Raw genomic sequence first — 25,120 nt, forward strand, 5'->3', positions numbered from 1 at the left:
GGAGAGTTCACAAAGATGATCAAAGGGCTGGAGAACATGCCCTCTGAGGAACGATTGGAGTTAGGCCTTTTCAACCTATAGAAGAGAAGGCTTAGGAGGACCTCCTCACAGTATTCCAGTACTTAAACAGCAGCTACAAAGAGGATGGAGGCTCTCTCTTCACAAGGAGCCGGAGGACAAGGGGCAATAGGTACAAGTTACACTGGGAGAGGTTTCATCTTGATATAAGAAAGATTTTTTTTTTACAGTGGGAACAATTAATATCACTGGAACAACCTCCCCAGGGTTGTGGTCGGGTTCCCATCACTGAAGGTTTTCCAGGTGCAATTGGATAGAGTGCTAGATAATGTCATCTAGCCTTTCTTTCCCACGAAGGGTTGGACCAGATGGTCTTTCAAGGTCTCTTCCAAACTAAGCCATTCTATGATTCCATGATTTTTCTCAACAATTTAGTCTTCTGTGTTAGTAGATGTTTTCTAGATGCTGACATCCAAAGCTACTACTATCTTTTGTCACCGGCTGCTTGCCATGTGAGATGATGTACAGAATTAGCTGGTAAAAGCAAGCCGACATTTAGCCTTTCTTTTCAGTTTGCCATTTTGAGCAGAAAAAGATCTTCACAGTATATATATACATACAAGCTAATGATAGGCAAATTGCCTTTTCTGTTCTGATCTGATAGTTGGATTGCGTTTTCCAAAAATGGTGATAACTCTCTTTAAAATTTCTTCTCCACTAACCTAAGAATATGATTCACAGTGGCAGAAAAAAGAGAAACAATTTTCATAAGGTTATGATCTTGTGGCCTGCAGAGAACTAAGAGGTCACAGCCCACGCAAACTGACTTGACTAGGCAATTCATGGAGACAATGTAGAGAAATCACGGCGGGGTGGGGGGGAAACCGTTTAACTCTGCATTTTAGGTTAACCTCAGTGTTTGGCAAAGACCACCAATGAAATACTGTGATAGTGAATATTTGACATTGTTCTCCATTATTCCTCTATAGGCAGTTAAAATTTTTTAACTAAATGATTAAGCCTTTTTTATCAGTGCTGAGTTATATTTTCTATATATGCACAATCAGTTACACCATCAGGAAGAGAGTGAAAATAGAACTTAAAAACAGTAGAAACAAAACTCTCTTAAAAGCACAGATTGGCCGTTCACGTTAGCGTTTTCCAGCATGGTTGCGATTGCAGTGATGGTATTTCTAGGTTGCTTGTGACTCATGTCAGTGACTTTATGCCTCCAAGTGCAGTGTGAATGATGAGGTGACATCATCTTTGAATATTCTACTAGTTTGTTAATTAAATTGTAACTTTGGTTTAACGGAATACTTAAACTAGTGATTTTCTTAGAAGCTGGTATTCCAACAACTGCAGATATATTTAGCAGAAATGTGTTAACTCTGTATTTGCCAATATCATTAATGATAATAAGAAACAAATCTATGCAGATGTCCTATGCTACAGTGGATAAGTGATTTTCCACTGTAACAAAAGGTAAAAGCCTATTCATTGAAGCGCAGCTAGAAATTATTTCTAATTGGTATGAAAGAATCCCTAAATCTGTATACTGCTTTTAACATTTTGGGCTTAAATTACAGTTAATAGTTCCCATAAAAGAGGCAATAGGAGAAATACTAAATTTCAGAATCCTTGAACACCAAATGCTGTCTTTAGCATCATCTCTAATGGTTTTACTGTCAAAAATAAAACAACCAGGAGGTTGTTTATACCAACACAAGATGACAGAGTTTTTGCTAAATATCCCTAGCACTCCTCAGTGGAGTGCTCTCCAGGTTTAAGCAGTGGGCTTAATTTCAACATGTGCAGGTACGAGCCTGTGGCAGTGTAGGGCATCTCCCTGCCCTCACTGCAGGGTGCTCGCTGTGCTTGCTGGAAGGGTGTGCTTGGTGCTGCTCTGGGTCACAGCCTGAGGGGACGCACGCAAGGGACGCTGCCACATAGGCTGCTTCCAGGTGTATTGTACCACGCCAGAGAAAGGCTCTTGACTCTGCCCCATTTTGTTCTCTCTCTCTGTTCAGTCTGATTGGGCTTCCTCTTTCACAAGTATTTTGCATGCTGCCTGTATGTTTTGCCAAAATCAGGGAAGTTTTAAAGGTAGAGAACCATTCATTCAGCAGTCAGAAATGGATGAATATGCAGAGTCATATTCTTCAAATTCCTTTCTCCTAATCTTTTTTGCATGAAACATGGTAATAGGACTGTCATTGCTCATTGCCCCAGGCAGCTACTCGTGCTAGTTTCTTGAATTAACATTTGATTGTTGCATGGAAAAAGTACATAGGCTTAGGGTTCAAGTAACGGCGTGATTCTCTCTTTGAGACAGTTGGACCTACCACTACCATTAACTAATCATCTCCTCTGCCAACGTTGTAAAGAGAAAGGTCAGGTGATAGCTGGATTCGTAAATGCCAGAAGATGGGTGGTGTTTGAAGATGTGGACAGAGGCAGACACCTACCGAGCGTGTGAGTCTTGGGTCAGCTATCTGGGCTGGAGTCAAGTTGTGTTTCTCTTTCAAGACTAAGCACATTTTCCAGGAAAGGGCTGTTCATTTGTGTGAGTTTTCTTTATGTGTTGAGCCATGTGGTTGGCTGACATACTTTGTGAACGGTTGCTCCCCTGTTTATGAGAACTTCCCTTTCATGGCAAGCACAGCCCTGCTCAGACCATGCTCTCTGTTCCTTTTAGCCGGGGCCACGCAGCCAGGCGAGGGAGGAGGTTCATTCAGTGAAGCAAATGCGTCCAAGCCTGCCCAGGCTGGGAGCTGTTGCCGTGTGGAACCAGAGCAGGCCGGCAGTGCCGTGACGTCGGGACAAAGTGCCGCCAGTGCTCTCCTGAGGGACTGGCGTCTGAAGCTTGGCTTTTGCATCCGCAGTTAGACAGAGACACAGGTGTGACCCCTGGAAGCTTGCTCTTCTTACAAAGGTTACTGCAGTCTCAAACAGCCAATATAATCTGATGTTACATGGTAGAAACTACCCTCCGCCCATCCCCAAGGCGGGGCACCACTCATGGGGTGGTGGAATGTGGTCGTTGACAGGTCAAAGAGTATTGCTGGTGGTGGGTCTCAAAAAGGTTCCCCATTCCTGGAGAGTTATGAGGGTCCCAATGGTATCTGCAGAGAGTTTCATTGCTTTGTTTTTAGGGTGCTGGAGATAACAGAGCCATTATGTGCGAAACATAAACTGGCAACAAACCAGCACATGCCTTGGGCAACAAGCAGTTTGGGTTTTTTTAATATCATCAATCTCTGGAGTGTCTGTCAGTGATGCACGGTATGACAAAAGACTCATCCTTAGCTACCAACTTCTTAGAACAAAATAAATTAGCAAGAGCAGAAGACTCCCCTCCCTTAAACTTGCACAAAGCACGGCTGCTTTGGCTTCTCTGTGACAGCTTGCAACATAGTGCTGGCTTGGCTGAAGTCTGAGGTGCTGCTGTCCCACGTGGGAAGTGAGAAGCAAGCGTGTATGGAGACAGGACGGACCCAGAATTGTTATTCCGTGTTTGACTCTTCATCCTCTATTTTTACAGTTGAATATTAATGAGCAGCGATACCTGGGCTTATCAGCACTTTAATTACAGGTGAGAGACTCAGGGTTACTGTTGTTGCTCCCCTGTGGTTTTAGCTGTACTGTCAGGTTTCTCTCTAGATCGTTAAATTCTCATTTTCATTAATGCTTTATTTCAGCACAACCTACTCCTTATAACTTAAAGATCTATCCGGTTACCCTAATTCAAAGGATGAATGGCTAGGAGAGAGTAGTAAAATACAGTAAGAGTTATAATTTAGCAAATCCATGGGTTGTGTTAATTATCAAATCATAGAGTCTTCACGGCACTTGGCTCCAACTCATCACCTCACAAATGTGAATAGGACTGTCAGGACAGGCTCTTTGCATATACTTCATAAATTCTGTTTTACAGAGGCATCAGCTGAAAATATCAAGTTGGGCAACGAGATACAGAAAAAGAATGAAGCACACTGCTGGAAATACAATGAAACTTAGAAATTTCTAAGGGAATATTCACTCACCAGCTACACAGGCATCCGCATGCTTAAAAGCTTTGAGACCTACAGCAATCAAAATGTACTTCTCTATGCAGCTTTCTGAACTTTTATAGTGGTTTTGCACAAGCTCTAATTTTCTGTAGTTGCTTCTGCTTTCCACTCAGTATCATATGGTCACTGTGAAATAGATTGAAGGGAGAGGAACATTTCATCAAAGATTAACAAACTTAATTTTGCATTTAGGATTTCCATGCAAAAGTGTACACTGAGGATTTGGTTGATGGTTTTCGGTGTTACTGTTAACAGTGGTTTGCTTTGGTAAGGGACACTCACGTGATGCTCACTGGCACTGATAGTTTCTGCAAAAACAAAATATCTGCATATGAAACTTACTTTCAATGTGGAAGACTCAGGCAGGATTAAAGGCACAGCTGGAATCCCCAAGGATAAATCCGTGTCTGTTGTGTGAGTCTTTCCTGTGGTATCACTGTTCTGACAGGCTGGACGCGAATGGTCTGTGTCTCGGTGGCCTTTCAGCTACAGTGCATATGCTTGTGGCCAAGAAGTTCAGTACTTCTCTGAAGAGCACAGTTCTCCAGCAGGACTTTCAGATTGCAGGAACCCGGTTGTTTGCTATTCAGAACAACGATGCGCATAACTTACCCACCTTCCTCTGGTGGCCGTGGCTGCCTGTAAGGCTAGGGTTTAGCTCTCAGCTGGTGCAGTCGACATACAAAATGCTTAGCTCTATATATTCCCCAGAGTGTCTATAGCTGCAGGTTATATATGCACATTCACTATGCATACATGTAGCATAAATGTAGTAACATTTTAAAGGGATATAAAACATTAGATATTAGGGAGAAAATAGAGACGAAAACAGAAAAAATAATTAAAAATCAGCTTCTGGTAGCCCCATTCTGAATGCTGTATTTAGTCTCAGAAAGAATATGAAGAAAAACAGGAAAGATTCAGAGAGACCTGTCAGGGGTGATCAGAGGTACAGACTGCCTTCGTGCGGGATGGCGACAGATGGAGTAAGAATTACTTGCAAAAGAGGGGAGAGGCAGTGCTAAAGACTCCCAAAATTCATGCGTGATGTTGTGACTAGTGAAATGTTATTTACTGTTTCTTGGGATATTAGAACTGGAGGCACCTGACTATATTTTCATCCATAAGTGGTGTGGGTTTTTCTTAATTAGTTGTGAATTCATTGGATATCAGAGATAGCGGAAGTATGGATCGGATCAAAAAGGGATTGAAACAGACTCGTGACATATGCATCCCTTCACAGGTACTGGCATGTTCCATACGCTACCTCTGACTCTGAAAGTCCCTTTAAAATATTGATGGCCAAAAGTTAAGACAGGATGCCACGGGCAGGATTGTGCCATGAATGCCTCGTCTTTGATTGTGCACCAGGCGTCTGTGGGGAGCGGCTGCCCGAGACAGGGCACAGGCTAGGTGGGCTGCAGCCTGACACAGGACAGCCGTTCTTGTTTCCTTATGCTAAGAGTCGTTCATCCGTTCATCCCGGAGGTGTATGTGTGTAGGCAGAAACAAAAGGATTCTTTTTGACAGATTTTCTATTTCAGAGGTTTTCAGCTGACTCTTTCCAGCATTTGTCTGTATCACGTCTCCAGTTATGTTTATCTGTAGTTTTGTGTTAACTGCTCTCTTGCTCCTGTATATAGTAAGGGGAATATAAAATTAAGGGATATCCATAACCATTTGCAAATGAAGGTCAGCTGCAGAGTAACCTGTGGAAAACTCACTGCGATGCGTACCCTTGCATAGCGATAGGCTGCTGACCGAGCTTGCCAGCTGCCGGCATTTCTCGAGTGGGTTTTCATCTGTGCGCCTTCCCAAGGAGCATGTGCCCAGTCATGAAACCGCTGAAGCCGCTCCCTGTCGCCCACCTTGGACGTCCAGCTCTCACAATATCCCCTTGCATTCACTGTGATTCCCCCCAGGGGTTTTCCTGCTCCTTCTCCCAACAGGTGCTGCTGCTGTGATTTCTCCGGGGGCTCAGCCTTGCTGGGGCATGGGCACCTCACCCCCACTGCCGCAGCCAGCCAAGTCGGGTGAAACTGGCTGCCTCGTGTTCGGCTGCTGGAGAGGAGGGTACAAGCTGCTGCCCACGTGTCTCTGGCAGAGCACAGTAGGCCTATTTTGTTCCTAAGGATTTACATAAAACTGGTATTCGCAGTGTTTTGTCAGCCCAGCGAAATTGTCCATGGACTTCGCGTAAGATTTGGTTTGGGGTTTTTTTCAGAATTCCACCCAAAAATATATCCAGTATTATACATCATTATCTTGCTGGCTGACAGCCGGCTGGGCATGAGCCAGCAGTGCCCGGGTGGCCAAGGAGGCCACCAGCCCCCGGGCTTGTGTCAGCACTGGGGTGGCCAGCAGGGGCCGGGCAGGGATGGGGCCCCTGTGCTCGGCCCTGGGGAGGCCCCACCTCGAATGCTGGGCTCAGGTTTGGGCCCCTCGGGACAAGAAGGGCCTGGAGGGGCTGGAGCGTGTCCAGAGAGGGGCAGCGGGGCTGGGGCAGGGTCTGGAGCACAAGTGTGCTGGGGGGCGGCTGAGGGGGCTGGGGGGGTTTAGCCTGGAGAAGAGGAGGCTGAGGGGAGCCCTTCTCGCTCTCTGCAGCTGCCTGAGAGGGGCTGGAGTGAGGGGGGGGCTGGTCTCTGCTCCCAGGTAACAAGCGAAACGGCCTCAAGCTGCATCAGGGGAAGTTTAGATCAGATATTAGGAAACACGTTTTGACTGAAGGAGCGGTCAGGCCCTGGCACAGGCCGCCCAGAGAGGTGGGGAGTCACCGTCCCTGGGGGGTCCAGAACACGTGCAGACGTGGCACTTGGGGACATGGTTTAGGAGACACGGGGGTGTTGGGCTGAGGGTTGGACTTGATGATCCTGGAGATCTTTTCCAACCTTAATGATTCTATGATTCCATCTTGCTGTAAAGCAAACAACCCATCGTATTACATAGCAAGCAGTAAGAAACCAATGATAATCCATTTGCTGTGAGATTTTCCTCTTTAGCCTGAAGACTCTTTATGTTAAGAATGGAATTCATTGTATTTAAGAATTCTATGATTCTTGAGTTCTTTTTTCTCATAAGCATGAGCTAATGTGTACATGCAGTGTGAGCCTGCTCTGTTGTTTGTACTCATGGAGCTAGTTTTAAGCAAATGCATCTTTTATTCACATAAATCAATAATAAAGGGTGGCCACTGAATGAAAGCTAATCTCAGAACTCCAGTAAGAAGAAAACTTCCCATAATTCCCAAGCTGTATTTTTGTGATTTTAAAAGAATGCTGTTGAATCTGCACTTGGAACAGGGTAGCTGAATCTTATTTATAGCTCTGTTCCGTCTGGTTCATTTCCTCTTACTTCCCTACAGAATGATATGAATGAAAATGACAGTATTGACTATGTGGGTAACAATAAAAGAGCTTATAGAAATAAGATTTTTATAGTTTCAAGACTAAGGGAATCAAAAGCCTAAGAGTTATGATCTTAGAGAATAGGAGAAGGATCAGCCTGTGCTAGTTGAAGAGGTCCCGCTGGTGCATCTTCTGGGTTTTGGGGGTTTTATTGGTTTTAAGCACAACTTCACAAACTACAAATTCACATAAATGATGTGAACATTGAGAGAGACCTATGTGGGGATGGAAACTCATGTCATAACTATAATTCTTGGTTTCATTTGCAGCCAAATAGCAAGATAGACTTAATTTCTACAATGTACACCTTAAAAAATTAGTATTATTTTTAAGTATTCTTAATTTTTCAGTTCTTTATTCTTTTCCAAATGAGCAAATAAACCACAGAGCACTCAAACACAAATCTGCACAAAGCCAGCAGAAGTCTCTAGCCTTAATACAGGTAAGAGGGGATGCATCGCACACTGTAGGCAGCCAGAAATGCAAAAGCGGAAAAATGAAAACTTAGGAATGTTTTCCAAAAGCGTCACTTTAGAGTATTTTATGGAAAGCACTAGTAATTTGCAAGCTAAATCAGGAAAATTCTTATTTCTTTTAATTGCCTCAGAAACCAGATTATGCTAAATTCTGTCTGTAAACAAAGAAAACATGGTGCCTTCCTCAGCAAGCTTACTCTGTCCATTTTAAAAAGAGCAATTGAGAGCGCAACTGAGTTGGTGTGAAGGTGTGCTGGAGGTGAGCCGGCGCGACACCTGGGAGCGCGCTCTGCGGCGGAGCGTGGTGGGAAGGCTGCAGAGCTCCTTGCGCTAGGGGTGGTGGGCGCTTCGCCGCGACAGCCCTGCCGCTGGCCGCGTCACTGGGACTTGCTCGCGTACTGCGAGCGGTGTCCGTCTCGTTCCATAGCCGCGTTGGATGCCTCTGCACCGAGAAACTGGCATTGATTTCGGAGAGAGTCACACACTCGGGGGTCTTCAGGTTAGCATCCTGAATACCCCATTTCAACTTTAAAAGCATTTACGGCTTTATTTGTACGGATGGATGTTTTCTGGCCTAGCCACCGCTGACAAATGGTGACAGATAGAAAGACTTATATTAGAAGTAAGCAAACACTATGACATCATCAGGGTAATTTGAAGGGAAAATATTCAGTCCGTTTGTAATAACTTACAGGTAAAATTATATCAAGTGTATTAAGAGCAAAATTACATTCAGTATTAATCGCACCGAGTAAGTACCTATAGTTATCTTGTTCCTGCCTTCACATTTAATGACATTTTGACGTTCATAACATATGAATGACAAATGCGCAAAATTGACAAATCATCAATATCTCGAAGAGGAGTTATCACAGGGATGTGCATGTGGCAAATAAAGAAGGGAACTTGAATTCTCAGAGAATGCCACTGTGCGGGTAAAATATTGTCAAACATGAAAATTTCAGGTAGATTGCTCATAATAAAGAAAAGTTTTACAGATGCTAGGCATTTCTGTCAGACAGGCTTAATTTCTGGCAGTGCCTGTGAGACAAGAATAGAGAGAAATGAAAGCTGTGAGGCATGAGGGTGCTTTTCTCACTGCTTGTCTGTGCAACACCTTGGCCTTACAGCTTTGAGCCATCCACGCCATATTTACTGAAATGTAAATGGCTTAAATTTAGCTGAATGCTTCACTGTTTTACACTGGTGTAAAGTTAATTAATCTAAAAATGAAACTAGAAGTGTGAATCAATAGCCCAGGCTGACATGCAGCGCCTTGGCATAGGATGCCGAGCATAGGCCTGAAACTAGTATCACAAAATAAGGCCAGTCCTGGGATCTCGGCATTCACGCTGACTGAAGACCTGAGTTTATGGGTCTTGATTACACCCAGCAGGGTATCCTTCTTAGTGATGAGAGGAAAAAAAAAAGCTGAAGTCTGTCTCCTCAATACACTGCTACTGCTGTGAAGGCGGAGGGAAAGCTCGGCTTGTACATGTTTTTCTTCTCTGTGCAGGAAAACTTCTCCTGCTGCCATATTTCTACTTGTGCATTTCCATTCAGCAGTTTACAATGAAGGTTTGCATTCTTTAAGATGCCTTACAGATTGTTTCTTTACTGTTAATTAATAATTGGTTTTACTTTAAAGTTCATAGCTGGTGTGTGGTTAGTACCCACTGAGAAATACACTTGGCTAAACACAAACCAATTAATTGAGCAATGAGTTATCAGACAATAGGAGGTGCTCCGATCTTTACATGCGTATGTGTAAAAATTGTAGTGCAGCAATATTAGATGTCACGTTGCTAAAATAAATTATTGTCTGTAAGGGACTGTACAGTCAGATAAACTTGGTGTTGCATTTGCTTCAGTTTGAAGCCATTTGGGTTTTGTTTTCACTTTGCTTTTTTTAAGAAAAAAAAATTGACTGACATTTACATTACTGGGTAAATTTCTCTAATTTTAGAGTACATGTTAGAGGAAGATTTTGACTGTTATTGTACTTTGCTCAAAAACTAACTGGAAGTTTCATCATGAAAGTTAAGAGATAAAAAAGATGTATTAAGTAGTTCAGCTTATTCCCTGGGCACCCGTTCAGGATCATTCTCCTCAGTATTGTTCCGTGCAGAGCTTTGTCCAGTTCTGTTTTCCTGCGTCTCTTGGGTTAAAGCTCCTGCCTTGTATCATCACATCATGACATTGAAACGTTAACCAAGTGAATCTCATACAGTTCTTGCTCTTGCACAGTAGATCAGAACGCAAGAGGATGTGTACGTACGGTTGAATTTAGCAGCAATAAAGGAGGCTGGGATCACAGCATTCAGACTGACTTAGGTTGCAAGTTTATGGATCTTGATTACAACCAGCAGGGAATCCTTCAGTGATGAAAGAAAAAATATTCAACAGCCTGTCTCTCCACTGCGGCTATTGAACACACTCTCCTGATTTCGAATTAGACGCGTGCAAGTTCTGGGAGCCGGGCTCTGTGTAAAGACGCCAGAGGCTTAGAGGAGTAAAAAGGGAAAAGTAGTACTAACGGTACTGTGGCTACAGCCTTGCTTTCTCTGACGTTTCTTTCCGCCCCCTTGCTGTGTGTCCTGCGTGAGCTGGATGCTGGTGTTACTCTACTAATAAGGGCCTAAACTATGCAGGGTCTAGCCTGACGCTGTTACTGCCATAGTTTTATTCTTGTCAGAGTATCTAGCTTCAGAGATCAGGGGTGATATATCTCGTGCTGTATCCATCACGGCTTTAAAGAAGGCAGTTTGTAGGTTCGTAGACTACAGAAACTGTGCTAACGTTGCTATAATCCCCACCAAAGTCAGTTTATGTCCAAGTTAGAGGTGAGGTCTGCAACGCAGCCTCGTAGGAGTGGTTAATTCCAGAGAGTGGAAGGTGTCTCTGGCAATGTTGGGACCTCTTTGGTTTTTTTGTGAATGACCACAGCACAGTTGTTGGGGATTATATTATGTTATTATAGTTATGTATTTATAGGGCCTGTGTACCTGTGATAGAAATTAAATGGATTATTCTTACTAAAGTAGTATAATGGCTGAATGTGTTGTGAATTTATTTTATCATGTGTAGTAATTACAGTATGAATACAATGACAAGTTACATACATGTTATTCCAGTTTTAAATGCAGTTATTTAATACCTGAAATTATAGTTTCTGTAAAACTTAGCTGTATGTTCACCCACAGCAGAGCTAGGTTGCCGATTCCTCTTTCTTATCTTCGTTCTTCAGCTCCATGAGTAGTACAGATGTCCCAGTCCACCACACTCTTAATTAAAAAGGTCAGAAATGGGCAGCTGCACTTGGTTTTTAGCCACTGGTTTTCTAGGAATAGTCACCTGCATTAGAACATACATAGCAAGCATCAACCTCAATATTCAATGAGATATAGATATTGCCATGTTTTGGTAGTAATGGAGCTTTTTTCTTTTGAAAAGAGCAAAACAGCTGGATGATGGAAGATTCTAGGTGCTTAGTTTAGATTCTAGCTCACTAATATCTCCTCACAGCCAACCAAACAGTCCTGTAGATATTTGCTCTATACCTTTACTGTGTGGCCTGGAAACCCAAAAGTTGCTTCATGATGTAGAAAATTTTTTTAGTGCAGAAGAGCAGGAGAGAATGTGCTTGGATGACAGTGACTGCCCCAAAAGCAGATGTAGATGTGACCTCCAGGTGATAGCACAGGAATAAATTCAGCGTTTGAATGCATACTGGCCTGGGCTCAAGAAAAGCAGTCTTACCCCATGTCGTGGTTCAGCCTCAGCAGGCACCTAAACACCCCGCAGCCGCTCACTCACTGCCCCCACCCCGGCGGGACGGGGGAGAGAATCGGAAGAGCAAAAGCACAAAAAAAAGTCTAGTGGGTTGAGATAAGAACAGTTTAATAATTACAATTAAAATATTAATTGTAATGATAATGATTATGATAATAATAACAACAATGATAATATAATAAAATGGAAAAGGTGAAAAACCAGAAACACCAGCGATACAACCGCTCACCACCCACCGACCAGTGCTGCCCGTCCCCGAGCCGTGATTGCTCCCTCCCTCCCCCGGCCAGCCCCTCCCAGTTAGCATACTGGGCATGACGTTACATGATATGGAATATCCCTTTGGCCAGTGTGAATCCACTCTCTTGGCTGTGCCCCCTCCCCTCCCGGCTCCTTGTGCCCCCGGCAGAGCCTGGGAAGCTGGAAAAGCCCCTGACTAGTACAAGCGCTGCCCAGCAACAATGAAAACATGGGTGTGTTATCAACCTTGTTTTCATACTAAGTCCAGAGCACAGCACTGCACCAGCTGCAGGGAAGAAAATTAACTCTATCCCAGCTATAACCATGACACCCAGCAGAAGGGAACGGAAGCAAATTCATCAACAAGACTAAAACATTTTTTTCTAAGTGCAGAAAACATGAGAACGTGTTGTAATGTTGCTGCACTTCCATAAGTGAGCAATTCCCCATCTTTTTGTAGGTTGACTCATTCTGGGCAAAATTATAAAGTCAGTAAGTTTTGGCACCTAATTTTTTAATGTCTTTGGGAATTAGGATGAAATGAAGACAGGCGCTTTTCTGGAAGTAATGGTGATAACTGTAACTGGGCTGTCAATAGTAAACTGCTGGATGAGCCACACAAATACTATGTGGAGGAGAGACTGATGAGTGAGGACAAGATTGAGAAGCTGATGATCAGATTAGGGGAAAAGACAGATAAAATTACATCTGCCAGAGGTAGACAGCCATTAATAATCACTTTGTGCATTCAGAAGGAACCTTGAGGAAATGCACGCCTCTGATGATTTGGCAAAGCTAGCATTGTCCTCTGTGTCCAAATAGCCAACAATTTCCAGCTTGTTTTGGAAAATTGTCTTGCCTAATATATTTACAGCTAGTTGCTGATCTCTCCTGAGAAGGCTGAGCCTGTCAGAGCTGTGAGGGTTAATAAAGGCTAGCACCAAAACCAAACCAAACCCTTTTAATCCAAAAAACCAAACTGTTTAGAAAAACTCCAGAAAGGTAAGTTGTTTTTTTAGGTGGTTCTGAGCAAAGATATCACTAGCAAAATTCCTCTTCCCAAGTATACAGACTGTGGCAAAACACACACCGCAGTGAAAAATCACAGAATGACAGTGTGATACAGACCACTTGAAGCAGGCAATCTCTATTGCATGGGACAATAAGCCATTGGGAGCAGGTTGAATAGTTTGGCATAACGGTCTCTTATTGGTTTCCTGTCTCACTAGTGTATTTCCTACTTAATCTGTAGTCTCCGAAGTCAGGAACTCCATCCAGCATGCCTGTAGCGGTGGAGATGTCAGCACTCGATGGTCGTTCTTTGTAGTGTGGGAAAATTTTATTCTATCTATAACAGAAAGAAATAGAGGAGACATGAGCAAATGCACACCATACTGCAGACTGTTCGACTTCTCATGCGGTTTTTAATTGCTTTTTTGCAGATATTTTGAGGATAGAGGACTTTGGAGAACAATTTCTGGGGCTGACACTGGGTAGTCACTTTTTTGTCTCAAAGCAGGCAGTCCATAGGGAGCGGTCCTCAGAAAACCGTCTCCTTATGTCTGCCTTCTGCCATTCCTCTGGACATGTTTTGTTCTCATCCCTCCAACTGTCCGTACCTAAACCCTGTGTCCCCCTGCTTTGCAGCTCGTTTGCTCCGTGCTGATGTTTCTCACCTCCATTCTAGGGAGCACCCTGCACTCATTTCCTATACGGTGATGAGCAGAACAGGAAGCTTTCTGTGCCCCGCTCAGCCTAGGACCTGGGAGAAGCTCTGTAGCTGGCTCAGCTGTTCTTCACACATCTCCCAGGTGCTAGAGTGAGAAAAATGAGAGGTAACACCTTGAATGAACCATCTCATGTACATATTTTAGTTTGATCTAAAAAGAGAGTTGAAGTCTGTTGCCTGACGCTGTTGCTTAATAGAGTTGATGGATACTTGGGACAATCTGTGTTGCACCCAGAGCTGGACACCAAGAATATTTTCGGCTCCTTTAGAAAGTAGCTTGCCTGGATTTAGGAGGTCTGGGTCAAAGTGATGCTGACACAAATTAGCCAAAGCTAATCCCACTGCTTGCTGCTTCTGTCTTTGGATTTTCTCTGCCTCTCTAAGCACGCATCAGATCAGCATGCGGCACTGTGCCAAAGTTGAGCCCTGCCTCTGCAGGCGACTGACTCTGGAGCACATTTACACTAGTAAATCTAAAGAAAATGGGCACTGCAAGGGGGACGTTGCTTTGCTGTTATTTTCCCTCCCCCGCAATCTGTTTTGATGGGGAGAGCAGAGGCAAGTGATTTCTTAGTGTTCACCTGCAACACTCAAGAGAAAAGTCTTCCGTGCTCCCAGCTCCTCTGCGACGTGCCAGGAATGGTGGACGCAGGCTTGAGAGACGGGCAGGTGGCCCCAGGCAAGCATGCGAAGCGCACATTTTTCTAGCTCTACTTCACACACCAAAATATTCTCCAAATTCACCTAACATTTTCTGCTGGAGCGTTGGCAGACACGCTTCTCGGGTAGGGAGACTGTGGTACTCCCGTATGTTCGGGGTGCCCTGGGACTAGTAAGAGGCATCTTGTCAGAAGATTTGCTGGGGGTTACTACGAGGGAGAGGGTTCCGTGCGCGCTACTCCCAAACTCAACCACCCGTTATATCTTAGAAGCTGCTGAGGTGTAGCAGTGAAGAGGAGCTGACCGAGAGTCTCCCTGTGTGCAGCACTGCAAATGCTGTGGATCGCAAGAAGGCTTTTCCCACTGCGGATGTACGTAAGCAAGGACAGAATCAGGCCTCCTATAAGAGTGAAGGTCAGGTTTTTGGCACATGTTCTGCCCAACTTGCAGCTAATTACCTCAATAATTTCCTTTCCACTCATGCAAATAACAGTATGTAGTGTTGCTAGGACTTGCTCCTCTTGTTTAGGGTATGGTATAAAAGAATATTTTCAGAATTTTGTAGTGTATGCCTTTCTTATTTTAAACCAGCATCATCTTGGTTTGCAGATAAATGATGCATCCACCATGAGGTGGATGTTTGAGCTGACGCAAACTTCATTTTTCAGGAACAAGACAGATGGAAAGTTCTCATAATCGGAGATCTCAGAGTTCTCTGTAGGCAATATGTTAAAGAATGAGGCACTAAAGGCTAGGAGGGTCCTTTTTTTTGTTGTTACAACTCAGCAACATGAAATTCACTGCTTCAGTGAGAGAAAGAGATGGAATTTAATTTTTTTTCCCATTGTGGTTCTTACCAGCCTGTTGGTGAGTGTGCCTAAGTTTGCCTGTGTGTCTGGGTCTCAGCCCACATGCGTGTGCGTGTGCCATATCGCTAGTGCTCAGGTTGCCTTTTTTCCTATTTTATTTCTATGTTTGGGAGGGAACCCTGAAATTCTAGGACAGTGATGGAGCAGTTCGACTTTAGGATCAGCTCCTGTGACATTATTTGTGTGATGTGTTTCTCACGGATCCCCTCGAAGTAGGAACCGTTCCCCATCACACCCCACCCCCAGTCCCATCTGGACTCCATCCACTCCCACCATTTTCTTTATAAACCTAAAAAGATCAGCTGCATCCTTTTGTTCTTCTGCCTGAGCTCAGCCAGTCCGTATAATAGCACCCTTCCCCTCAGACCTTCTAAACCTGGCTGGAATTGCTGTAATGAATGTATAAGTGACAAAAAGAAAAGCAGAGTGTAAAAGATGCTAATCAGCCTTTGTTCTTTTCAGACATGACATGCAGGACCTGAAGTATAGATTTTTGTATGGAGAAAGATAGATTTTAATTAAGCATCTTAATAGAGAAATCCTTCTTGTTTTTTTCAGAATAAATTAAGGAAGTAACTTTGATGCAATATCATTTTCATCTAATCAGTAGCATTCTGAAATTACCATGTTGTTTTCCATTAGAAATACCATCATCCAACAAATCAGATAAAATTATTTAACATAGCTATATTGCAACCTCAGCTAACATTATCCTGAGCATGTGTATACACAGAACAGCAGATGGTGAGTGAATTGACAAATGTTTATAGGGAGAAAAGGGCAGACAGTATCAACAATTTTATATACTCCTCTGAATAAGAGGCCCATATCCGATCTAGATTCACTAATAATCAAATAAAGGCTTATTAGGGTTTTGCCATCTGCATATGGAGAGTACTGGTTACTGACAGGAATAAAAGGCAAGTGTCATTAGTTTTTACTTGTATCCACAGATTATTATTATCTCCATTAAAACATTTGATTTTATATTTGGCATGAATTCAGGGTTTTTTTGTTTGACATAAACTGATATGTTGACAGAGACATTCCCATTAGCTTTTATACCGTAGTGTTTGCCATTTTTTTAACATACAGAACAAAGTGCATGAAGAGAAATCACCTTGCAAAGCTGGGACAATAGTTATAAGTCTAGAAAAGCAATGGAGTTGCTGCTGCGTGACTGTTCAATAAGCGGGTGTGGTGGTTATGACAGTTCTACACAATTCTAGTTTCTGTGGATAAATTTGCAAAGTTCATATTCATGACGGCCAGAGGCAGGCCACAGTTAGCCTTGCATGTCTAAGCACTCTTAATTGTTATTAATATGTATTTTCTGTAGTGCCTTAAGGCAAAGTCGAATGGGTGCCATGTTTGCCCGAAGAGAGAGCTTGACAAAGTGAGCGAGGAAGGGGGAACCGAGAGGCCTGGAGATCAAGTGCCTTACTCAACAGCATACAGAGAATCTTCATGTGAGCTGGAAACAAAATGCAGCTCATCCGAGCAGAATGTCTCTCCTGACCCACGACGCACACTTCTTCTAATGGAAGTTTTCCCAAGAATAAGGCATTTCAAGTTGAGGTATAGGGAATGGTATCTCTTGATTGCATCATTCAGTTCTGTCAACGAGTCACACGAGGACCTGACTCAATAAAAAGCAAGGAAACCAGAACTAATCGCATGCCCCATTTTTTTCACCTACAGTAGAAGGTGAACTAAGGGTTTAGGGCATATGAATACGCATTACAAGAGCATACAACTTCACTTCTCGGAACAGACTTTCAGGTTCGCTGCGGTTTTCATCTGGGTTCCTTTAGTTTGGCTAGATTTTTAGCAGTTCAAGCAAGAGGAGAGTCTAAGACTGCCAATATTCTTTTACGTGACTTGAAGTCCTGTGTAATAGGCTCCATAAAAAAAAAAAGTCACTTTTTTGCTATCACAGCTGTAATACAATTTCATGTGGTGTCCTTAAGTTTGCTACACACACTGTAATTTCTCATAGACAGCTGTCAGCAATAACCTTTTGTGTCAGCAAAGAGAAAAAAATCCTCAAAATACATATTTGTCTAGCTTCTACTTGTAGACCTTAAATCCTGTCTAACAACATACAGCTGTGTTTCCCTGATCTCTGGTGTAGTGGAGGATTGTGCTTTCTGCTTATAGGAGGAGCAGAAGCAGCTGGCAGGGCTTGTGCAAGTAGGATCGCAGACGAAATTCGCAGTCCAGCCTTAGTTCTGCTCACCTGGTGCACGCAGGGACTTGGCACCCTCTGCAGTCCTACGCATGCACAAGAACATAGAATATTTTGTGTTCTTATCGTTCAGTTTTCTTTCTTTGATTCTGAACATAAATAACAGCTTAACCTAATGAGAAGTCAGAGGCAAAAACCCTAAGATGATGGTACAAGTCAAGAACAGATGAGGACTGCAGGACTCGTGAATTTCAAACACCCAGTGGTGCGTGTTTCACTTCCTGCTGCCTCTCCTGCTGTCACAGACCAGCTCATATTTTGTGCCTCAACAGGAGGTGCCCCACCACCAGCAGAAACTTTTAATGATGCTCAGCCTCTCATGCTGCTCTGGAAACAAGCTCTGAAGAATACTGAAGATTTTGCAATATATTATTCCTATAAATAAAAATGTATTTCTCACCAGGAATTTATATTCAGATACTCTTCCACATTTTAGCATTGTGGGGTTTTTCCTCTTCTGGATATGCATGACCCCTTGTTCATGTCCTTTTAGCTTTGTCAGATGCCGCTTTGTCTTTTGAATTCTGTAAACAGTAGTATTGTCAGTGGGATTTTAGTTTATTCATTTGTGTGAAGATTCTTCCTAGTTTCCTTCTACTTAAAAATTGTAATGAGGCCTTTCCAACCTGTAATGAATACGTTATCTGAGGAAGAAGATGGAAATATTGCAATGAGAAGACTTCAGGTAGCAAGCTGCTCACCTTAACGCCCACAGTGACACGTTGTGCAGTACCCCCGGCATCACAGTCGTCTGTAGCTTTTTGGATGATCCAGATTTTAAAGTGCTCTCAGAGGACAGGCCCTGGATGCATACAAAACCTGGATGCAATTTATTTAGGTACAAAAGCTGTTGGTCTCTGATGCTGCATCATCATTAGTGTTGTAGCTGGGATCGGCAGCGGGCTTTCAGCTGACGTCCTAGCTGCCTACAGTCGCTGTGTCTTGATATTCATCTTGAGGTGGTCTTGGTATGCATGACCCGGATCCCTTTCAGCTAACACTGAAATGGAGGTTGCACTCCAGGAGCGCTCGTGAAGAGCTCCAGCTGCAAATGGGATCTGGCTCGTAGGGGATCACGCTATGGCCAGTCCAAAGCGTAAAACAAACAAACAAAAAAACCCCTCAAATGTGTATAATGTTGCTGTCAGTTCCTCAGCACCAGGTGCTTTGTTCTACACGTCACTGCTATTGCTAGTAGATGTGCTACTACAACGCTCCAATGTAAGTAGCACCCGAGACGTGAGGTCGGCTCAGCACTTTGCATAGTCTGTACTAACCGCACATATTTATCTGGGGTCTGGAGCATGAGCAGAAATTCAAGCACCATCCAGCTAAGACCTGAGTCTCTGGGCCTTGTTAAGACAAGAGCCACAGACCCAGATATCGCTAACTTAAGTTTTATGTATGGAATGAAAATAGTGTAAGACCTCAAAAACACAATTTCTTGGGAACTGTTGTGTGAAACGATAGGGTTTACGTACAAATGTTGCTAGCGAGCCTCTCCGCACAGGACTAAGAGTCCCACCAGACATTTGACAGAGAGTTCAATGTGGAGTTAAAAATGCAGGATAAGGTGGGGGTGGAAGGGGTTGGCAAACTTTCTGAAAACTATTTCATGGAGCTTGCCTGGCATTCCTCATTTTTAAAATGCACTTGAAACAATGTTCACCACCGCTGAAGAAAGACTGAGAGAAGGGCAGCCAGGGAGACATCCCCACAAATCTTACCAATCCTAATAAATAACGAAGCTGAGTACCCAGGCATCCCTGGCTACAGCAAATCCTTTCCTAGCTGAACTTTAGTGCCCCACCGTCTGGTTTGCTGTTCCAAGGTAAAATGCAGATAGCATTTGTTCTGAAACTGGGACTCTGCCAACCAGCTGACAAGGAAACCGGCTTCACTTGTCTCCCTCAGCTCCTGGACGAATAGTTAGTGGCACGTAAGAGATCGTGTCTCTCTGGCTGAGAAGCAGTGGTGTTACATATGAAGATGGTACCTTGCCAGTGCTGTGGTTGGCAGTGCAGGACAAGGCTTTAGCACATTTCTAACCGTGTTGCTTGAGGCAGAGTAGGGGGGTTTTGCAATTAAATCCTGCAATCTCTTGATGCGGAATGTGAACATGGCTGTGGGACTGAATGAAGACAGTATACTATTGGAACAGTAGAGATTTAAAAGAGATCATATGTTAGTTGCACGTGTAATTGCACCAGTTGAATTACTAAATTATGTTAATGATCAAATCTCCTTTGGATATAAGTTGATAACTAGCTTGGTTCATGAGGAAGCTGCCCCTTGAGCAAGGAGCAGGCTAGCATCACGAATTGGTTCATCCCTTTTTCGGGAACATCTGTGTTCAACCACTTTGGAATCACATAAAAGCAGGTTAATTGAGCTTAGAAGGGACCTCTAGATGCATTTGGTTTAACCCCTCACGCAAAGCAGCACCAACACTGAAGTTTCACCAGGTTGCTTAAGGTTATACCACAAGATGCCGGGGTAGCAGAAGTGACCCATGAGTTTGATGCAAAGGCCAGGCTTGGAGTTGTGAGAAGATGAACTTAGATGAAGCTTTATAGCCCGAGGTAGATAGTGCTCATCACGGATAACAATCTCCCAGTCTTTCTCATGGTATGTTAGTGGGATTAGCCGTCTAGTTAGCCAAGTTTTATGTAAGAGTAAGACTTCTGGCTAAGATAAGATCAGCTACAGACTCACTTGACAGAACTGAGTCTTAGCTCATTTCATGCTTTGGCTGGTATCATACAGGTCGCTCACACAGTGCTGTCCTGCTAAGAGGCCTTGCTGGATTTCTGAAACGCATATACCTTCCTGAGTCGCCGTTCCCTCACCTGCACGTTTGGTCCATTTTCACTCCTCCTATCTTGGCTCTGGCACTCCCTAAAGCGGTTTGGGTTTTTCTTGTGGTTCACTTTTATGAACACTATGCTTAAGCAGTGTATGGCTAGCAGCACACAGCTTTTGCAGATCATGATGTTCTTTATTTTCTCAATGTGGTTCATTTAGAGGCACTTTAAGAAAACATTTTCCTGCAGGTGGCTTGTGAAAGGAGATTGCTTTGGGTAGTTGCTTTATATTCAGTTTATCTTGACTTTTACATGAAGTGCAAATGTACATTCATAATACATGGAAATGGTCAAAAGGAGAAATTAAAACTGCTTGCATATGCTTTTTGAAATGTGTTTCTGCTCTGAAAAGTAATTATGTGAATTTGACCTGGCCTCACTTAGCTCATCTTCTCCCTGAGAGTCAGGTCTGCTGACATTAGCGGAGCGGTTACTGTTGTCAGAATGGTCTTCCTGGCCACTCTCTGAGAGACTGAATTAAATTTGAGATTTTATGCATCATCAGTAATTTTTTTTTTTCCCCTATAATTCTAATTGCAGGAATACCTCAAGCACTCCTGTGCCTTCAGGATATGGTTGACAGCACTGTACAAGTGTGACTGAGATCCTGATAAGCAAGTGAAATGACATGGATGCATAAGTTTACCAAAAACAGAACTAAGAGAATTTTGCTGGCGTGACAGATGGAACAAAATTTTGGTGAATATGGATTGAGAATGCTTTGGCACCTATTACAGGTAAGAATGCTGTAAGAATTTTGTGTCTGGATGCACGGTGCACATACACACACCTCCGAATTTTTTCCGATCCCATGAAGAATCCCAGGGATATGCGTTTGGCCGCATTTCTTATTTATTTTTAAAATTTGGGCATGAGTTTGAATGCGCAAAGTTAGGCGTACAAAGATGATATTTGTCTTTTCAAAAATCAGAGGTTATAGGAGGAACTTCCCTTCCCTCTTGAAAACTGCTGTGAGCTACCCCAGAATGGCTCTTCGCTTGGAAATAGATTACTTGACTTGTGAATTAGTGTTTAGGTTTGTACATGAAAAGGTGATATTCTCTACCTCTCTGCAGGAAGAGAGGCTGATGACCATTTTAGAACCAGTCCTTTTCCAATCTGCTCTCTACTTCCACCACCGATGCTCCTACCTTGCATGTGGTATGAGCCAGCTGTTACTAGATTTCACAGAAGAAAGATGCAGGCTCAGTGACTATTGGAAGATTGTGTGTATTCTGATTTGTGTGGGCTTCTCCTGCATTTCAGCCTCCCTCACTTGCCTAAAGAAACTAAAATGTGTGAATCTAGAAGCACCGTGATACCAGTGTTCCCCCCCTGTACATAATATATACGCCTCTTTTCACTGAATCAGAAATACATGGTCAAAACCCCAGATATTTTTTTAAGAATAACTTGCAGCTAAGGTGATTTTATTACATAACAAATAGTAGAAATAAATACGATCAGTGCTTAGATTGTAACACAGGTGCTTTTCCACAGAATATAGACCCTGGAGTAAGTGATAAGAACTTAGTAAATTGATAGTATTAGAGTGGGGTGTGTCAGGCAGTGTGCTGCAGGATTTATTAATGCTAATATCTTAAGAAAATACATCTTTTGTTAGTCCTTCTCCACATATAGTTTCAAATCTTTCCATTGAAATCCTGCTGTAGAAATAAACCTGCTTTAAAATAATTTACTTCTGTGGCACAGGATGCCTTAAAATTTAACCCAAAGTCAACATAATAAAAAAATTGATCAGTTCAGTGAACACATTTCTTTGCCTTAAACTGAAACGTGCATTCTGAAAGAGCATGGCTTGTGAATTGGAGATCCATGAAAGGAACAGACCTGCTAAAAGAACATCATTTTGGTGCAACAAGCTTATTTGCTCAACAGCTTTCTACCGCAATTAACATGTGGGGCAAATGCGTTTAGTTAACGTGACAGCCTGCTCAGATAACCCTCTTTCAAGAGTGGGATTATGTAGTCTGGAACTAGCAGAGTTACACTGAGATTAAAATTATCTAATGTCTTGTTTATCCAAAATGCCAGCAGCACCGCCTCCTCCTTTTCTCTGTACTTCATGCTGACTTGTAAATGATCTACCTGGGCTCTGGTGTCCTTAAATTCATGAACTGTCCGAGCGCCCCGTTCAGCATCGGGCTGCTGTTTGGAGCAAAAGAAAGAGAAACTGAAAGAAGCCATGAGGAAGAGAGTTTGTGCAGCAGCAGTACTGAAAGTGTTTGACCTCGTCAGGCTTTGTCAGCTGGCAGTTGGGTTGGTCCTACAAGTCTGAAATTAAGATGATGCTGATGGCAAGGCATAAGAAAAATAAAGTGGCAAGATTCCTAGTCAGGAATCAGCCAGTCCCTTGGGCTTGGCTAATAAGTGGTTAGCCTCTGCTCAGCTGGCTCCATTGAGACCACTTTCTCCTGAGACATAAGCTGGGGACCTTCTGGCCAGAGAACTGGCATAGGCTGGAAAAAGGGTCCGCTGCCCACTGCAGAAAATGCCACACGTGGGTCGTCGTGAGCAGGGTATGGCTGCAAGGCACAGCAGCTGCCCTCGGGTGGATACTGTAGGCATGACTTGGACTTGAACTGCTGTTTTCAGGAACCGCTGTGCTGGTGAGGGTGTCAGCACGCATCGGCCAAGCCCCTGCCGTTGTTACGGTCCCGTTCTGCCCGCCTCTGTCAGAGGCTTGCTCCCTCAGCCTCCTCAACGGTGTGTAAAACACACACAAATTGTTTTTAACTGGTGTTGTGAAATGAACAAATAAAAGGGGAGGGTGGGCTAGTATCTGCTAGCTAATGGGTAAACAGAAATGGCTGGCCCAGCATGCATCAAGGGTGGGGAATCGACGTGCACAGGGACTCCGTGGCAGCCAGCGGAGCACTACACGGGGCAAGGAAGGCGATACAAGCCTCGCAGAGCAACTGAGACTTCTAAGCTCCAGGAGAAGCCATTCGGGTTGCTGCTCCCTCACCCAGCAGTTGGATGACTTTAATTTCTGTTGACTTAACTGACTTGTCCCCCAGAGTGGCCAGTCTTTGAGATGTTGCCTTGTTTGTCCCTAAGATAATTTCTGCAGCTACTGAAGGCTGTGGACAGGAGGGGGGAGAAGGGTGTTGTGCGCTTCTCCGTGGGCTGGTTTGAAACACTGGGACCCTTTTTGAAGGAAAGTCAAAACACAACCTTCAAATCGGGAATCATCTGTGAAAACAGACTTCTCCCTGCAGCTGCTTAGAGAGAGGAGCAGGTGAAACACAAAGCTGGTGACGGTGCCTCCCTGCATGCCCTGAAAAGCAGAGTCCCAGAGAGCCCAAGTGCACCCTCACTGTTAAGCCAAGAGACAACCTCCAGTTTCAGTTAATTTTAGAGCTGTAACAAGTTCCTCTTCCCAGTACCTCCAAATGTGGGGATTGACAGAGAAAAGTTTTTGTGTCTTCTGAGCCTGGTGCTCTCTGTTACTAGTACTGCCGAGGTGGGTAACTGACTCATGTAGTCGCATATCACACTGATTTTCCATTCTATTCTGCTCCATGGCATTTTCTTGAAATAGCAGCTACATATTTCAGAAAAGAAAAAAGTTTATTCTGGTTACTGGTATGAGCAGCTGCTGAATATTAGAAAACAAAAAACAAGGCCAAATGGGCAGAGAATATGGAGACTAGAGGGGTTAGACAGCTGTATGAACAGCAGTTGATTTTTTCACTAGCTTATACTTTAGAATTACGAGGTTCGGTCCAGCTTGCATCCCGGTGGTATGGGATCAGGCAGATCAGTGCACATTCTGAAACAGTCTCTTTCTGTGCATGCGTTAGCCTGCATCAGCCCACCACAGAATCCTTCTCCTTGCAAGAAATTTTGTGGGAGGACTGCAGAATGTCCTTACAGCAGACTCAGAGAAGCTCAAGCCTGCTCTGAACAGCAGGGCCCCCTCTGAGCTGATGTCAGTTAGTACTGTGTAGTTTTGGCTAGAATAACCATGCAGAAAATTTTTATAATTGTTCTGATGCTTTGGGAATGGAAGTGATAAAGTGATATTTGATGCATGATCATTTGTAAAATTGTGAGGAATAAGGTAAGGAACCAGATCCCTTCCCTTATCTGGCAAAAAACCCCTTTTCTTTGGTCAGCCCTATGCTGGCAGAAGGTCCATTTTAAACACCTTCCAAGAGCTACTGTGAAACACCTAGAGACCACAGGGTCTGCCACTTCTATTTTTTTTCTGAGAGTCTGGGAAACTCCTTGAGACATCCCCAACCCTGGAAAACTTCCAAGTGTTCCTGAGAGAGAATAATGAGGCTTTAACTCAGAGGCATTGCATTTTCAAATGTGGGGAGGCTGTTTCCATTCTTGCTAGAGGATTTGGCAGTCTCTGCATCTCGCTGGGACTGTCACCCATTTCAATTTGAGGATGCAAAGCCTTCTTTCAGTGTGGTCTTCGTAATATGGGACATGCAGATGGGTATCTTGGCAACATGGAAAGAGCTTTTGCTTATGGCTAGAGGACGAAGAGAGCAACCAAAGAATTCATTTTTTTAGTCCCATTCTCCCCACATTTTAAAAATGACCGAATTGCTAACCGGTGTCGCCCGTTGCCCAGAAACGCCAGGTCACCTCTAAGGCAGTAGTGTTGTCTCTTCTACATGCTGCACTTGCAGGCTCTTCAGGCTACAGCACCCGAATTTCCCTCAGGTGTGCTGAACATTTCAGGTGATGATTGACCGCTCTCCCTGAT

General features: G+C 43.6%; 1 long non-coding RNA gene across 1 annotated transcript in view; it reads left to right on the forward strand.

The window, feature by feature from the left end:
- LOC135316756 (uncharacterized) overlaps nucleotides 1-25,120 on the forward strand; it is a 319,880-nt gene that overhangs the window by 223,341 nt on the left and 71,419 nt on the right. Inside the window, exon 7 of the long non-coding RNA XR_010376008.1 lies at nucleotides 20,914-21,110. This is a non-coding gene — a long non-coding RNA (uncharacterized LOC135316756). The remainder of the gene's footprint in view (nucleotides 1-20,913; nucleotides 21,111-25,120) is intronic.

Source organism: Phalacrocorax carbo, chromosome 22, assembly GCF_963921805.1.
Source record: "Phalacrocorax carbo chromosome 22, bPhaCar2.1, whole genome shotgun sequence".
NCBI classification, from domain to species: Eukaryota; Metazoa; Chordata; class Aves; order Suliformes; family Phalacrocoracidae; genus Phalacrocorax; species Phalacrocorax carbo.